General features: G+C 44.1%; 9 non-coding genes and 10 pseudogenes across 9 annotated transcripts; all 19 read left to right on the forward strand.

Annotated features, from left to right (window-relative positions):
- The first annotated feature begins 133 nt into the window (after positions 1–133).
- Positions 134–251, forward strand: LOC140018978 (5S ribosomal RNA; annotated as a pseudogene).
- A 928-nt stretch (positions 252–1,179) lies between these two features.
- Positions 1,180–1,298, forward strand: LOC140017173 (5S ribosomal RNA). Its single transcript, XR_011823486.1, has one exon. It is a non-coding gene; the product is annotated as a 5S ribosomal RNA (ribosomal RNA).
- A 414-nt stretch (positions 1,299–1,712) lies between these two features.
- On the forward strand, positions 1,713–1,831 carry LOC140018086 (5S ribosomal RNA). Its single transcript, XR_011824389.1, has one exon. It is a non-coding gene; the product is annotated as a 5S ribosomal RNA (ribosomal RNA).
- Positions 1,832–2,244: 413 nt separating this feature from the next.
- LOC140018034 (5S ribosomal RNA) lies at positions 2,245–2,362 on the forward strand. Its single transcript, XR_011824336.1, has one exon. It is a non-coding gene; the product is annotated as a 5S ribosomal RNA (ribosomal RNA).
- Positions 2,363–2,773: 411 nt separating this feature from the next.
- LOC140018475 (5S ribosomal RNA) lies at positions 2,774–2,891 on the forward strand (annotated as a pseudogene).
- Positions 2,892–3,818: 927 nt separating this feature from the next.
- Positions 3,819–3,937, forward strand: LOC140018174 (5S ribosomal RNA). Its single transcript, XR_011824476.1, has one exon. It is a non-coding gene; the product is annotated as a 5S ribosomal RNA (ribosomal RNA).
- Positions 3,938–4,348: 411 nt separating this feature from the next.
- Positions 4,349–4,466, forward strand: LOC140019778 (5S ribosomal RNA; annotated as a pseudogene).
- A 925-nt stretch (positions 4,467–5,391) lies between these two features.
- LOC140018332 (5S ribosomal RNA) lies at positions 5,392–5,509 on the forward strand (annotated as a pseudogene).
- A 925-nt stretch (positions 5,510–6,434) lies between these two features.
- LOC140020706 (5S ribosomal RNA) lies at positions 6,435–6,552 on the forward strand (annotated as a pseudogene).
- Positions 6,553–7,479: 927 nt separating this feature from the next.
- On the forward strand, positions 7,480–7,598 carry LOC140017613 (5S ribosomal RNA). The gene has a single exon (XR_011823921.1). It is a non-coding gene; the product is annotated as a 5S ribosomal RNA (ribosomal RNA).
- A 411-nt stretch (positions 7,599–8,009) lies between these two features.
- On the forward strand, positions 8,010–8,127 carry LOC140019779 (5S ribosomal RNA; annotated as a pseudogene).
- A 926-nt stretch (positions 8,128–9,053) lies between these two features.
- Positions 9,054–9,172, forward strand: LOC140017679 (5S ribosomal RNA). Its single transcript, XR_011823985.1, has one exon. It is a non-coding gene; the product is annotated as a 5S ribosomal RNA (ribosomal RNA).
- A 411-nt stretch (positions 9,173–9,583) lies between these two features.
- LOC140018979 (5S ribosomal RNA) lies at positions 9,584–9,701 on the forward strand (annotated as a pseudogene).
- A 926-nt stretch (positions 9,702–10,627) lies between these two features.
- Positions 10,628–10,746, forward strand: LOC140017614 (5S ribosomal RNA). Its single transcript, XR_011823922.1, has one exon. It is a non-coding gene; the product is annotated as a 5S ribosomal RNA (ribosomal RNA).
- A 411-nt stretch (positions 10,747–11,157) lies between these two features.
- On the forward strand, positions 11,158–11,275 carry LOC140019780 (5S ribosomal RNA; annotated as a pseudogene).
- Positions 11,276–12,087: 812 nt separating this feature from the next.
- On the forward strand, positions 12,088–12,206 carry LOC140017680 (5S ribosomal RNA). Its single transcript, XR_011823986.1, has one exon. It is a non-coding gene; the product is annotated as a 5S ribosomal RNA (ribosomal RNA).
- Positions 12,207–12,617: 411 nt separating this feature from the next.
- LOC140018980 (5S ribosomal RNA) lies at positions 12,618–12,735 on the forward strand (annotated as a pseudogene).
- A 925-nt stretch (positions 12,736–13,660) lies between these two features.
- LOC140018981 (5S ribosomal RNA) lies at positions 13,661–13,778 on the forward strand (annotated as a pseudogene).
- Positions 13,779–14,706: 928 nt separating this feature from the next.
- Positions 14,707–14,825, forward strand: LOC140017174 (5S ribosomal RNA). Its single transcript, XR_011823487.1, has one exon. It is a non-coding gene; the product is annotated as a 5S ribosomal RNA (ribosomal RNA).
- The last annotated feature ends 348 nt before the right edge of the window (positions 14,826–15,173 follow it).

Below are 15,173 nucleotides of genomic sequence, written 5' to 3' on the forward strand. Positions count from 1 at the left end.
AATATAAAAGTAAATAAATAAAAGGATGAGAGGAAATTCATGAACTGACGCTTAGAATGAATTCGGGTCCAGAAAAGCCAAACTGCTTCACAGGACGTGGCAGTTTAAAAGAATAAAGCGAAAGGAACATGGCGGGTGCGATCATACCAGCACTAATGCACCGGATCCCATCAGAACTCCGAAGTTAAGCGTGCTTGGGCGACAGTAGTACTAGGATGGGTGACCCTAGGCCTGTCAACGGGTCGGGTCTAGACCCGGATCCGGATCGGATCCCTAAAATTTTTGCGGGTATGGGTAGGGATTTAATTCCGTTATCCGGATCCGGATCCGTTTTTTCAAACAAAAAAACGGGTCGGATACGGAATATAGTATTCCGACCCGTATTAGACCCGGATCCGGATATAAATGATTTAATAATTTATAAAAAATATATATTATCAATATAATTTGATTAGGATGATGTATTTGAGTAAAATCAATTTGATTTATTTTCTTATTTGGTTTTTTCTTTGCATTAGTTAGAAATTAGTTTACAAATATATCTTTTTCTCTTTTTTGTTAGAAATTATAAATTTTGGCAAATTTGTTCGGGTAGACCCGACCCGGATCCGAGACTCGCCGGGTCCGGATCCGAAACACCGAATAAAAGACCCGTCGGGTAAACGGGTCGGATCCGGGTCCGGGTCCAGAATAATGAATTCCGGCCCGGTCCCGGCACGTTGACACCCCTAGGTGACCCCCTGGGAAATCCTCGTGTTGCACCCCTCCCTTTTTTGTTTCGAAATCCAAATTTCCCCTTCGTTCTTTATGCTGTAGTAATTTAGCTCCGTCGGAACGATTGCTTTATATTTTGCTTCTCATCGAAGCATGAAGGCGGATCTGAAGGCGCGAGACAAGTCAGGAACGGTACGGCTGGATCGAAGCCCGGATCGTCGGTCAAAGTTGTCGGCGCAAATGTATAAGCGCAAGCGTGAAGGATCAATTTCAGGATAATTGAGAGTTGCGCGACGAGGGAAAAAAAAAATGGTGCAAATCAACAAGAAAAAAATGTAAAAGTAAATAAATAAAAGGATGAGGGGAAATTCTTGAATTGACGCTTAAAATGAATTCGGGTCCAGAAAAGCCACACTGCTTCACAGGACGGGGCAGTTTAAAAGAATAAAGCGAAAGGAACATGGCGGGTGCGATCATACCAGCACTAATGCACCGGATCCCATCAGAACTCCGAAGTTAAGCGTGCTTGGGCGAGAGTAGTACTAGGATGGGTGACCCCCTGGGAAGTCCTCGTGTTGCACCCCTCCCTTTTTTGTTTCGAAATCCAAATTTTCCCTTCGTTCTTTATGCTGTAGTAATTTAGCTCCGTCGGAACGATTGCTTTATATTTTGCTTCTTATCGAAGTATGAAGGCGGATCTGAAGGCGCGAGACAAGTCAGTAACGGTACGGCTGGATCGAAGCCCGGATCGTCGGTCAAAGTTGTCGGCGCAAATGTATAAGCGCAAGCGTGAAGGATCAATTTCAGGATAATTGAGAGTTGCGCGACGAGGGAAAAAAAAAATGGTGCAAATCAACAAGAAAAAAATGTAAAAGTAAATAAATAAAAGGATGAGGGGAAATTCTTGAATTGACGCTTAAAATGAATTCGGGTCCAGAAAAGCCAAACTGCTTCACAGGACGTGGCAGTTTAAAAGAATAAAGCGAAAGGAACATGGCGGGTGCGATCATACCAGCACTAATGCACCCGATCCCATCAGAACTCCAAAGTTAAGCGTGCTTGGGCGAGAGTAGTACTAGGATGGGAGACCCCCTGGGAAGTCCTCGTGTTGCACCCCTCCCTTTTTTGTTTCGAAATCCAAATTTTCCCTTCGTTCTTTATGCTGTAGTAATTTAGCTCCGTCGGAACGATTGCTTTATATTTTGCTTCTTATCGAAGTATGAAGGCGGATCTGAAGGCGCGAGACAAGTCAGGAACGGTACGGCTGGATCGAAGCCCGGATCGTCGGTCAATGTTGTCGGCGCAAATGTATAAGCGCAAGCATGAAGGATCAATTTCAGGATAATTGAGAGTTGCGCGACGAGGGAAAAAAAAATGGTGCAAATCAACAAGAAAAAAATGTAAAAGTAAATAAATAAAAGGATGAGGGGAAATTCTTGAATTGACGCTTAAAATGAATTCGGGTCCAGAAAAGCCACACTGCTTCACAGGACGGGGCAGTTTAAAAGAATAAAGCGAAAGGAACATGGCGGGTGCGATCATACCAGCACTAATGCACCAGATCCCATCAGAACTCCGAAGTTAAGCGTGCTTGGGCGAGAGTAGTACTAGGATGGGTGACCCCTGGGAAGTCCTCGTGTTGCACCCCTCCCTTTTTTGTTTCGAAATCCAAATTTCCCCTTCGTTCTTTATGCTGTAGTAATTTAGCTCCGTCGGAACGATTGCTTTATATTTTGCTTCTTATCGAAGCATGAAGGCGGATCTGAAGGCGCGAGACAAGTCAGGAACGGTACGGCTGGATCGAAGCCCGGATCGTCGGTCAAAGTTGTCGGCGCAAATGTATAAGCGCAAGCGTGAAGGATCACTTTCTGGATAATTGAGAGTTGTGCGACGAGGGAAAAAAAAGGTGCAAAGCAACAAGAAAAAAATATAAAAGTAAATAAATAAAAGGATGAGAGGAAATTCATGAACTGACGCTTAGAATGAATTCGGGTCCAGAAAAGCCAAACTGCTTCACAGGACGTGGCAGTTTAAAAGAATAAAGCGAAAGGAACATGGCGGGTGCGATCATACCAGCACTAATGCACCGGATCCCATCAGAACTCCGAAGTTAAGCGTGCTTGGGCGACGGTAGTACTAGGATGGGTGACCCTAGGCCTGTCAACGGGTCGGGTCTAGACCCGGATCCGGATCGGATCCCTGAAATTTTTGCGGGTATGGGTAGGGATTTAATTCCGTTATCCGGATCCGGATCCGTTTTTTCAAACAAAAAAACGGGTCGGATACGGAATATGGTATTCCGACCCGTATTAGACCCGGATCCGGATATAAATGATTTAATAATTTATAAAAAATATATATTATCAATATAATTTGATTAGGATGATGTATTTGAGTAAAATCAATTTGATTTATTTTCTTATTTGGTTTTTTCTTTACATTAGCTAGAAATTTGTTTACAAATATATCTTTTTCTCTTTTTTGTTAGAAATTATAAATTTTGGCAAATTTGTTCGGGTAGACCCGACCCGGATCCGAGACTCGCCGGGTCCGGATCCGGAACACAGAATAAAAGACCCGTCGGGTAAACGGGTCGGATCCGGGTCCGGGTCCGGAATAATGAATTCCGGCCCGGACCCGGCCCGTTGACACCCCTAGGTGACCCCCTGGGAAATCTTCGTGTTGCACCCCTCCCTTTTTTGTTTCGAAATCCAAATTTCCCCTTCGTTCTTTATGCTGTAGTAATTTAGCTCCGTCGGAACGATTGCTTTTTATTTTGCTTCTCATCGAAGCATGAAGGCGGATCTGAAGGCGCGAGACAAGTCAGGAACGGTACGGCTGGATCGAAGCCCGGATCGTCGGTCAAAGTTGTCGGCGCAAATGTATAAGCGCAAGCGTGAAGGATCAATTTCAGGATAATTGAGAGTTGCGCGACGAGGGAAAAAAAAATGGTGCAAATCAACAAGAAAAAAATGTAAAAGTAAATAAATAAAAGGATGAGGGGAAATTCTTGAATTGACGCTTAAAATGAATTGGGGTCCATAAAAGCCACACTGCTTCACAGGACGGGGCAGTTTAAAAGAATAAAGCGAAAGGAACATGGCGGGTGCGATGATACCAGCACTAATGCATTGGATCCCATCAGAACTCCGAATTTAAGCGTGCTTGGGCGAGAGTAGTACTAGGATGGGTGACCCCCTGGGAAGTCCTCGTGTTGCACCCCTCCCTTTTTTGTTTCGAAATCCAAATTTCCCCTTCGTTCTTTATGCTGTAGTAATTTAGCTCCGTCGGAACGATTGCTTTATATTTTGCTTCTTATCGAAGCATGAAGGCGAATCTGAAGGCGCGAGACAAGTCAGGAACGGTACGGCTGGATCGAAGCCCGGATCGTCGGTCAAAGTTGTCGGCGCAAATGTATAAGCGCAAGCGTGAAGGATCAATTTAAGGATAATTGAGAGTTGTGCGACGAGGGAAAAAAAAGGTGCAAAGCAACAAGAAAAAAATATAAAAGTAAAAAAATAAAAGGATGAGAGGAAATTCATGAATTGACGCTTAGACTGAATTCGGGTCCAGAAAAGCCAAACTGCTTCACAGGACGTGGCAGTTTAAAAGAATAGAGCGAAAGGAACATGGCGGGTGCGATCATACCAGCACTAATGCACCGGATCCCATCAGAACTTCGAAGTTAAGCGTGCTTGGGCGACAGTAGTACTAGGATGGGTGACCCTAGGCCGGTCAACGGGTCGGGTCTACACCCGGATCCGGATCGGATCCCTGAAATTTTTGCGGGTATGGGTAGGGATTTAATTCCGTTATCCGGATCCGGATCCGTTTTTTCAAACAAAAAAACGGGTCGGATACGGAATATAGTATTCCGACCCGTATTAGACCCGGATCCGGATATAAATGATTTAATAATTTATAAAAAATATATATTATCAATATAATTTGATTAGGATGATGTATTTGAGTAAAATCAATTTGATTTATTTTCTTATTTGGTTTTTTCTTTGCATTAGTTAGAAATTAGTTTACAAATATATCTTTTTCTCTTTTTTGTTAGAAATTATAAATTTTGGCAAATTTGTTCGGGTAGACCCGACCCGGATCCGAGACTCGCCGGGTCCGGATCCGGAACACCGAATAAAAGACCCGTCGGGTAAACGGGTCGGATCCGGGGCCGGGTCCAGAATAATGAATTCCGGCCCGGACCCGGCACGTTGACACCCCTAGGTGACCCTCTGGGAAATCCTCGTGTTGCACCCCTCCCTTTTTTGTTTCGAAATCCAAATTTCCCCTTCGTTCTTTATGCTGTAGTAATTTAGCTCCGTCGGAACGATTGCTTTATATTTTGCTTCTTATCGAAGCATGAAGGCGGATCTGAAGGCGCGAGACAAGTCAGGAACGGTACGGCTGGATCGAAGCCCGGATCGTCGGTCAAAGTTGTCGGCGCAAATGTATAAGCGCAAGCGTGAAGGATCACTTTCAGGATAATTGAGAGTTGTGCGACGAGTGAAAAAAAAGGTGCAAAGCAACAAGAAAAAAATATAAAAGTAAATAAATAAAAGGATGAGAGGAAATTCATGAACTGACGCTTAGAATGAATTCGGGTCCAGAAAAGCCAAACTGCTTCACAGGACGTGGCAGTTTAAAAGAATAAAGCGAAAGGAACATGGCGGGTGCGATCATACCAGCACTAATGCACCGGATCCCATCAGAACTCCGAAGTTAAGCGTGCTTGGGCGACAGTAGTACTAGGATGGGTGACCCTAGGCCGGTCAACGGGTCGGGTCTACACCCGGATCCGGATCGGATCCCTGAAATTTTTGCGGGTATGGGTAGGGATTTAATTCCGTTATCCGGATTCGGATCCGTTTTTTCAAACAAAAAAACGGGTCGGATACGGAATATAGTATTCCGACCCGTATTAGACCCGGATCCGGATATAAATGATTTAATAATTTATAAAAAATATATATTATCAATATAATTTGATTAGGATGATGTATTTGAGTAAAATCAATTTGATTTATTTTCTTATTTGGTTTTTTCTTTGCATTAGTTAGAAATTAGTTTACAAATATATCTTTTTCTCTTTTTTGTTAGAAATTATAAATTTTGGCAAATTTGTTCGGGTAGACCCGACCCGGATCCGAGACTCGCCGGGTCCGGATCCGAAACACCGAATAAAAGACCCGTCGGGTAAACGGGTCGGATCCGGGTCCGGGTCCAGAATAATGAATTCCGGCCCGGTCCCGGCACGTTGACACCCCTAGGTGACCCCCTGGGAAATCCTCGTGTTGCACCCCTCCCTTTTTTGTTTCGAAATCCAAATTTCCCCTTCGTTCTTTATGCTGTAGTAATTTAGCTCCGTCGGAACGATTGCTTTATATTTTGCTTCTTATCGAAGCATGAAGGCGAATCTGAAGGCGCGAGACAAGTCAGGAACGGTACGGCTGGATCGAAGCCCGGATCGTCGGTCAAAGTTGTCGGCGCAAATGTATAAGCGCAAGCGTGAAGGATCAATTTCAGGATAATTGAGAGTTGGGCGACGAGGGAAAAAAAAGGTGCAAAGCAACAAGAAAAAAATATAAAAGTAAATAAATAAAAGGATGAGAAGAAATTCATGAATTGACGCTTAGAATGAATTCGGGTCCAGAAAAGCCAAACTGCTTCACAGGACGTGGCAGTTTAAAAGAATAAAGCGAAAGGAACATGGCGGGTGCGATCATACCAGCACTAATGCACCGGATCCCATCAGAACTTCGAAGTTAAGCGTGCTTGGGCGACAGTATTACTAGGATGGGTGACCCTAGGCCGGTCAACGGGTCGGGTCTACACCCGGATCCGGATCGGATCCCTGAAATTTTTGCGGGTATAGGTAGGGATTTAATTCCGTTATCCGGATCCGGATCCGTTTTTTCAAACAAAAAAACGGGTCGAATACGGAATATAGTATTCCGACCCGTATTAGACCCGGATCCGGATATAAATGATTTAATAATTTATAAAAAATATATATTATCAATATAATTTGATTAGGATGATGTATTTGAGTAAAATCAATTTGATTTATTTTCTTATTTGGTTTTTTCTTTGCATTAGTTAGAAATTAGTTTACAAATATATCTTTTTCTCTTTTTTGTTAGAAATTATAAATTTTGGCAAATTTGTTCGGGTAGACCCGACCCGGATCCGAGACTCGCCGGGTCCGGATCCGGAACACCGAATAAAAGACCCGTCGGGTAAACGGGTCGGATCCGGGTCCGGGTCCAGAATAATGAATTCCGGCCCGGACCCGGCCCGTTGACACCCCTAGGTGACCCCCTGGGAAATCCTCGTGTTGCACCCCTCCCTTTTTTGTTTCGAAATCCAAATTTCCCCTTCGTTCTTTATGCTGTAGTAATTTAGCTCCGTCGGAACGATTGCTTTATATTTTGCTTCTCATCGAAGCATGAAGGCGGATCTGAAGGCGCGAGACAAGTCAGGAACGGTACGGCTGGATCGAAGCCCGGATCGTCGGTCAAAGTTGTCGGCGCAAATGTATAAGCGCAAGCGTGAAGGATCAATTTCAGGATAATTGAGAGTTGCGCGACGAGGGAAAAAAAAATGGTGCAAATCAACAAGAAAAAAATTTAAAAGTAAATAAATAAAAGGATGAGGGGAAATTCTTGAATTGACGCTTAAAATGAATTCGGGTCCAGAAAAGCAACACTGCTTCACAGGACGGGACAGTTTAAAAGAATAAAGCGAAAGGAACATGGCGGGTGCGATCATACCAGCACTAATGCACCAGATCCCATCAGAACTCCGAAGTTAAGCGTGCTTGGGCGAGAGTAGTACTAGGATGGGTGACCCCCTGGGAAGTTCTCGTGTTGCACCCCTCCCTTTTTTGTTTCGAAATCCAAATTTCCCCTTCGTTCTTTATGCTGTAGTAATTTAGCTCCGTCGGAACGATTGCTTTATATTTTGCTTCTTATCGAAGCATGAAGGCGAATCTGAAGGCGCGAGACAAGTCAGGAACGGTACGGCTGGATCGAAGCCCGGATCGTCGGTCAAAGTTGTCGGCGCAAATGTATAAGCGCAAGCGTGAAGGATCAATTTCAGGATAATTGAGAGGTGGGCGACGAGGGAAAAAAAAGGTGCAAAGCAACAAGAAAAAAAAATAAAAGTAAATAAATAAAAGGATGAGAAGAAATTCATGAATTGACGCTTAGAATGAATTCGGGTCCAGAAAAGCCAAACTGCTTCACAGGACGTGGCAGTTTAAAAGAATAAAGCGAAAGGAACATGGCGGGTGCGATCATACCAGCACTAATGCACCGGATCCCATCAGAACTTCGAAGTTAAGCGTGCTTGGGCGACAGTAGTACTAGGATGGGTGACCCTAGGCCGGTCAACGGGTCGGGTCTACACCCGGATCCGGATCGGATCCCTGAAATTTTTGCGGGTATAGGTAGGGATTTAATTCCGTTATCCGGATCCGGATCCGTTTTTTCAAACAAAAAAACGGGTCGAATACGGAATATAGTATTCCGACCCGTATTAGACCCGGATCCGGATATAAATGATTTAATAATTTATAAAAAATATATATTATCAATATAATTTGATTAGGATGATGTATTTGAGTAAAATCAATTTGATTTATTTTCTTATTTGGTTTTTTCTTTGCATTAGCTAGAAATTTGTTTACAAATATATCTTTTTCTCTTTTTGTTAGAAATTATAAATTTTGGCAAATTTGTTCGGGTAGACCCGACCCGGATCCGAGACTCGCCGGGTCCGGATCCGGAACACCGAATAAAAGACCCGTCGGGTAAACGGGTCGGATCCGGGTCCGGGTCCAGAATAATGAATTCCGGCCCGGACCCGGCCCGTTGACACCCCTAGGTGACCCCCTGGGAAATCCTCGTGTTGCACCCCTCCCTTTTTTGTTTCGAAATCCAAATTTCCCCTTCGTTCTTTATGCTGTAGTAATTTAGCTCCGTCGGAACGATTGCTTTATATTTTGCTTCTCATCGAAGCATGAAGGCGGATCTGAAGGCGCGAGACAAGTCAGGAACGGTACGGCTGGATCGAAGCCCGGATCGTCGGTCAAAGTTGTCGGCGCAAATGTATAAGCGCAAGCGTGAAGGATCAATTTCAGGATAATTGAGAGTTGCGCGACGAGGGAAAAAAAAATGGTGCAAATCAACAAGAAAAAAATTTAAAAGTAAATAAATAAAAGGATGAGGGGAAATTCTTGAATTGACGCTTAAAATGAATTCGGGTCCAGAAAAGCCACACTGCTTCACAGGACGGGGCAGTTTAAAAGAATAAAGCGAAAGGAACATGGCGGGTGCGATCATACCAGCACTAATGCACCAGATCCCATCAGAACTCCGAAGTTAAGCGTGCTTGGGCGAGAGTAGTACTAGGATGGGTGACCCCCTGGGAAGTCCTCGTGTTGCACCCCTCCCTTTTTTGTTTCGAAATCCAAATTTCCCCTTCGTTCTTTATGCTGTAGTAATTTAGCTCCGTCGGAACGATTGCTTTATATTTTGCTTCTTATCGAAGCATGAATGCGGATCTGAATGCGCGAGACAAGTCAGGAACGGTACGGCTGGATCGAAGCCCGGATCGTCGGTCAAAGTTGTCGGCGCAAATGTATAAGCGCAAGCGTGAAGGATCACTTTCAGGATAATTGAGAGTTGTGCGACGAGGGAAAAAAAAGGTGCAAAGCAACAAGAAAAAAATATAAAAGTAAATAAATAAAAGGATGAGAGGAAATTCATGAACTGACGCTTAGAATGAATTCGGGTCCAGAAAAGCCAAACTGCTTCACAGGACGTGGCAGTTTAAAAGAATAAAGCGAAAGGAACATGGCGGGTGCGATCATACCAGCACTAATGCACCGGATCCCATCAGAACTCCGAAGTTAAGCGTGCTTGGGCGACAGTAGTACTAGGATGGGTGACCCTAGGCCTGTCAACGGGTCGGGTCTAGACCCGGATCCGGATCGGATCCCTGAAATTTTTGCGGGTATGGGTACGGATTTAATTCCGTTAACCGGATCCGGATCCGTTTTTTCAAACAAAAAAACGGGTCGAATACGGAATATAGTATTCCGACCCGTATTAGACCCGGATCCGGATATAAATGATTTAATAATTTATAAAAAAAATATATTATCAATATAATTTGATTAGGATGATGTATTTGAGTAAAATCAATTTGATTTATTTTCTTATTTGGTTTTTTCTTTGCATTAGCTAGAAATTTGTTTACAAATATATCTTTTTCTCTTTTTGTTAGAAATTATAAATTTTGGCAAATTTGTTCGGGTAGACCCGACCCGGATCCGAGACTCGCCGGGTCCGGATCCGGAACACAGAATAAAAGACCCGTCGGGTAAACGGGTCGGATCCGGGTCCGGGTCCGGAATAATGAATTCCGGCCCGGACCCGGCCCGTTGACACCCCTAGGTGACCCCCTGGGAAATATTCGTGTTGCACCCCTCCCTTTTTTGTTTCGAAATCCAAATTTCCCCTTCGTTCTTTATGCTGTAGTAATTTAGCTCCGTCGGAACGATTGCTTTATATTTTGCTTCTCATCGAAGCATGAAGGCGGATCTGAAGGCGCGAGACAAGTCAGGAACGGTACGGCTGGATCGAAGCCCGGATCGTCGGTCAAAGTTGTCGGCGCAAATGTATAAGCGCAAGCGTGAAGGATCAATTTCAGGATAATTGAGAGTTGCGCGACGAGGGAAAAAAAAATGGTGCAAATCAACAAGAAAAAAATTTAAAAGTAAATAAATAAAAGGATGAGGGGAAATTCTTGAATTGACGCTTAAAATGAATTCGGGTCCAGAAAAGCAACACTGCTTCACAGGACGGGACAGTTTAAAAGAATAAAGCGAAAGGAACATGGCGGGTGCGATCATACCAGCACTAATGCACCAGATCCCATCAGAACTCCGAAGTTAAGCGTGCTTGGGCGAGAGTAGTACTAGGATGGGTGACCCCCTGGGAAGTTCTCGTGTTGCACCCCTCCCTTTTTTGTTTCGAAATCCAAATTTCCCCTTCGTTCTTTATGCTGTAGTAATTTAGCTCCGTCGGAACGATTGCTTTATATTTTGCTTCTTATCGAAGCATGAAGGCGAATCTGAAGGCGCGAGACAAGTCAGGAACGGTACGGCTGGATCGAAGCCCGGATCGTCGGTCAAAGTTGTCGGCGCAAATGTATAAGCGCAAGCGTGAAGGATCAATTTCAGGATAATTGAGAGGTGGGCGACGAGGGAAAAAAAAGGTGCAAAGCAACAAGAAAAAAAAATAAAAGTAAATAAATAAAAGGATGAGAAGAAATTCATGAATTGACGCTTAGAATGAATTCGGGTCCAGAAAAGCCAAACTGCTTCACAGGACGTGGCAGTTTAAAAGAATAAAGCGAAAGGAACATGGCGGGTGCGATCATACCAGCACTAATGCACCGGATCCCATCAGAACTTCGAAGTTAAGCGTGCTTGGGCGACAGTAGTACTAGGATGGGTGACCCTAGGCCGGTCAACGGGTCGGGTCTACACCCGGATCCGGATCGGATCCCTGAAATTTTTGCGGGTATAGGTAGGGATTTAATTCCGTTATCCGGATCCGGATCCGTTTTTTCAAACAAAAAAACGGGTCGAATACGGAATATAGTATTCCGACCCGTATTAGACCCGGATCCGGATATAAATGATTTAATAATTTATAAAAAATATATTCTCTTTTTGTTAGAAATTATAAATTTTGGCAAATTTGTTCGGGTAGACCCGACCCGGATCCGAGACTCGCCGGGTCCGGATCCGGAACACCGAATAAAAGACCCGTCGGGTAAACGGGTCGGATCCGGGTCCGGGTCCAGAATAATGAATTCCGGCCCGGACCCGGCCCGTTGACACCCCTAGGTGACCCCCTGGGAAATCCTCGTGTTGCACCCCTCCCTTTTTTGTTTCGAAATCCAAATTTCCCCTTCGTTCTTTATGCTGTAGTAATTTAGCTCCGTCGGAACGATTGCTTTATATTTTGCTTCTCATCGAAGCATGAAGGCGGATCTGAAGGCGCGAGACAAGTCAGGAACGGTACGGCTGGATCGAAGCCCGGATCGTCGGTCAAAGTTGTCGGCGCAAATGTATAAGCGCAAGCGTGAAGGATCAATTTCAGGATAATTGAGAGTTGCGCGACGAGGGAAAAAAAAATGGTGCAAATCAACAAGAAAAAAATTTAAAAGTAAATAAATAAAAGGATGAGGGGAAATTCTTGAATTGACGCTTAAAATGAATTCGGGTCCAGAAAAGCCACACTGCTTCACAGGACGGGGCAGTTTAAAAGAATAAAGCGAAAGGAACATGGCGGGTGCGATCATACCAGCACTAATGCACCAGATCCCATCAGAACTCCGAAGTTAAGCGTGCTTGGGCGAGAGTAGTACTAGGATGGGTGACCCCCTGGGAAGTCCTCGTGTTGCACCCCTCCCTTTTTTGTTTCGAAATCCAAATTTCCCCTTCGTTCTTTATGCTGTAGTAATTTAGCTCCGTCGGAACGATTGCTTTATATTTTGCTTCTTATCGAAGCATGAATGCGGATCTGAATGCGCGAGACAAGTCAGGAACGGTACGGCTGGATCGAAGCCCGGATCGTCGGTCAAAGTTGTCGGCGCAAATGTATAAGCGCAAGCGTGAAGGATCACTTTCAGGATAATTGAGAGTTGTGCGACGAGGGAAAAAAAAGGTGCAAAGCAACAAGAAAAAAATATAAAAGTAAATAAATAAAAGGATGAGAGGAAATTCATGAACTGACGCTTAGAATGAATTCGGGTCCAGAAAAGCCAAACTGCTTCACAGGACGTGGCAGTTTAAAAGAATAAAGCGAAAGGAACATGGCGGGTGCGATCATACCAGCACTAATGCACCGGATCCCATCAGAACTCCGAAGTTAAGCGTGCTTGGGCGACAGTAGTACTAGGATGGGTGACCCTAGGCCTGTCAACGGGTCGGGTCTAGACCCGGATCCGGATCGGATCCCTGAAATTTTTGCGGGTATGGGTACGGATTTAATTCCGTTAACCGGATCCGGATCCGTTATTTCAAACAAAAAAACGGGTCGAATACGGAATATAGTATTCCGACCCGTATTAGACCCGGATCCGGATATAAATGATTTAATAATTTATAAAAAATATATATTATCAATATAATTTGATTAGGATGATGTATTTGAGTAAAATCAATTTGATTTATTTTCTTATTTGGTTTTTTCTTTGCATTAGTTAGAAATTAGTTTACAAATATATCTTTTTCTCTTTTTTGTTAGAAATTATAAATTTTGGCAAATTTGTTCGGGTAGACCCGACCCGGATCCGAGACTCGCCGGGTCCGGATCCGGAACACAGAATAAAAGACCCGTCGGGTAAACGGGTCGGATCCGGGTCCGGGTCCGGAATAATGAATTCCGGCCCGGACCCGGCCCGTTGACACCCCTAGGTGACCCCCTGGGAAATCTTCGTGTTGCACCCCTCCCTTTTTTGTTTCGAAATCCAAATTTCCCCTTCGTTCTTTATGCTGTAGTAATTTAGCTCCGTCGGAACGATTGCTTTTTATTTTGCTTCTCATCGAAGCATGAAGGCGGATCTGAAGGCGCGAGACAAGTCAGGAACGGTACGGCTGGATCGAAGCCCGGATCGTCGGTCAAAGTTGTCGGCGCAAATGTATAAGCGCAAGCGTGAAGGATCACTTTCAGGATAATTGAGAGTTGTGCGACGAGGGAAAAAAAAGGTGCAAAGCAACAAGAAAAAAATATAAAAGTAAATAAATAAAAGGATGAGAGGAAATTCATGAACTGACGCTTAGAATGAATTCGGGTCCAGAAAAGCCAAACTGCTTCACAGGACGTGGCAGTTTAAAAGAATAAAGCGAAAGGAACATGGCGGGTGCGATCATACCAGCACTAATGCACCGGATCCCATCAGAACTCCGAAGTTAAGCGTGCTTGGGCGACAGTAGTACTAGGATGGGTGACCCTAGGCCTGTCAACGGGTCGGGTCTAGACCCGGATCCGGATCGGATCCCTAAAATTTTTGCGGGTATGGGTAGGGATTTAATTCCGTTATCCGGATCCGGATCCGTTTTTTCAAACAAAAAAACGGGTCGGATACGGAATATAGTATTCCGACCCGTATTAGACCCGGATCCGGATATAAATGATTTAATAATTTATAAAAAATATATATTATCAATATAATTTGATTAGGATGATGTATTTGAGTAAAATCAATTTGATTTATTTTCTTATTTGGTTTTTTCTTTGCATTAGTTAGAAATTAGTTTACAAATATATCTTTTTCTCTTTTTTGTTAGAAATTATAAATTTTGGCAAATTTGTTCGGGTAGACCCGACCCGGATCCGAGACTCGCCGGGTCCGGATCCGAAACACCGAATAAAAGACCCGTCGGGTAAACGGGTCGGATCCGGGTCCGGGTCCAGAATAATGAATTCCGGCCCGGTCCCGGCACGTTGACACCCCTAGGTGACCCCCTGGGAAATCCTCGTGTTGCACCCCTCCCTTTTTTGTTTCGAAATCCAAATTTCCCCTTCGTTCTTTATGCTGTAGTAATTTAGCTCCGTCGGAACGATTGCTTTATATTTTGCTTCTCATCGAAGCATGAAGGCGGATCTGAAGGCGCGAGACAAGTCAGGAACGGTACGGCTGGATCGAAGCCCGGATCGTCGGTCAAAGTTGTCGGCGCAAATGTATAAGCGCAAGCGTGAAGGATCAATTTCAGGATAATTGAGAGTTGCGCGACGAGGGAAAAAAAAAATGGTGCAAATCAACAAGAAAAAAATGTAAAAGTAAATAAATAAAAGGATGAGGGGAAATTCTTGAATTGACGCTTAAAATGAATTCGGGTCCAGAAAAGCCACACTGCTTCACAGGACGGGGCAGTTTAAAAGAATAAAGCGAAAGGAACATGGCGGGTGCGATCATACCAGCACTAATGCACCGGATCCCATCAGAACTCCGAAGTTAAGCGTGCTTGGGCGAGAGTAGTACTAGGATGGGTGACCCCCTGGGAAGTCCTCGTGTTGCACCCCTCCCTTTTTTGTTTCGAAATCCAAATTTTCCCTTCGTTCTTTATGCTGTAGTAATTTAGCTCCGTCGGAACGATTGCTTTATATTTTGCTTCTTATCGAAGTATGAAGGCGGATCTGAAGGCGCGAGACAAGTCAGTAACGGTACGGCTGGATCGAAGCCCGGATCGTCGGTCAAAGTTGTCGGCGCAAATGTATAAGCGCAAGCGTGAAGGATCAATTTCAGGATAATTGAGAGTTGCGCGACGAGGGAAAAAAAAATGGTGCAAATCAACAAGAAAAAAATGTAAAAGTAAATAAATAAAAGGATGAGGGGAAATTCTTGAATTGACGCTTAAAATGAATTCGGGT

This window comes from Coffea arabica, chromosome 11c, assembly GCF_036785885.1.
Source record: "Coffea arabica cultivar ET-39 chromosome 11c, Coffea Arabica ET-39 HiFi, whole genome shotgun sequence".
Classification (NCBI taxonomy): domain Eukaryota; kingdom Viridiplantae; phylum Streptophyta; class Magnoliopsida; order Gentianales; family Rubiaceae; genus Coffea; species Coffea arabica.